Source organism: Dioscorea cayenensis, chromosome 12 (genome assembly GCF_009730915.1).
Source record: "Dioscorea cayenensis subsp. rotundata cultivar TDr96_F1 chromosome 12, TDr96_F1_v2_PseudoChromosome.rev07_lg8_w22 25.fasta, whole genome shotgun sequence".
NCBI classification, from domain to species: domain Eukaryota; kingdom Viridiplantae; phylum Streptophyta; class Magnoliopsida; order Dioscoreales; family Dioscoreaceae; genus Dioscorea; species Dioscorea cayenensis.
The window spans coordinates 10,326,996-10,327,729 of record NC_052482.1 but is presented as its reverse complement, the minus strand read 5'-3'; the positions used below and the strand labels follow the sequence as shown (position 1 = coordinate 10,327,729).

Here is a 734-nt window from a genome sequence, read left to right as displayed (position 1 = left end):
CCAAACCTTCAGTGTTGGGGACACAATCGAGTATTGTGCGTCCCCCGATTACAGCTCAGAACTTTGAGTTGAAGCCGGCATTCATCCACATGTTGCAGCAATCCGCACAGTTCAACGGTTTGGCCGATGAGGATCCAAACAGTCATATAGAGAGTTTTCTCGAGGTGTGTGATATGCTGAAGATAAACAGAGTGACGGATGATGCCATCAAGTTGAGAGCCTTCCCATTTTCCCTAAAGGAGAGAGCGAAGCAGTGGCTACACTAGTTACCTAGAGCGTCAATTACCACGTGGGAGGAGATGGTGGAAGCTTTTCTAGCCCGTTACTTTTCTCCCAAAAAATCAGCAAAGCTTAGGAACGAGATCTCATCCTTTGTTCAGTTGGAATTGGAGTCTCTATTCGAGACATGGGAAAGGTTCAAGGAGCTCTTGAGAAAGTGCCCGCAACATGGATTCCCGGAGTGGATGATTGTTCAAACCTTTTATAATGGTTTGAACCCGAGTACAAGGCAACTCTTGGATGCGGCAGCAGGAGGTACCTTAGGTAGCAAGACCCCCGATGAGTCCCGTCAATTAATTGAGGAAATGGGGTTAAACAGCTACCAATGGAATGCTAGGGAGAAGAAAAAGGTGGCCGGTCTCCATAAAATAGATGCGATAACTTCATTGGCGGCTCAAGTGAAGAATATGAGTAAGAAGTTAGATCTTCTAACTTCAAACAGAGTGGCGGCCGTG

At 46.6% G+C, this 734-nt stretch overlaps 1 non-coding gene across 1 annotated transcript; it reads right to left on the bottom strand.

The window, feature by feature from the left end:
* Positions 1-347: 347 nt before the first annotated feature.
* LOC120274386 lies at positions 348-454 on the bottom strand. The gene has a single exon (XR_005540909.1). It is a non-coding gene; the product is annotated as a small nucleolar RNA R71 (small nucleolar RNA).
* Between the last annotated feature and the right edge of the window lie 280 nt (positions 455-734).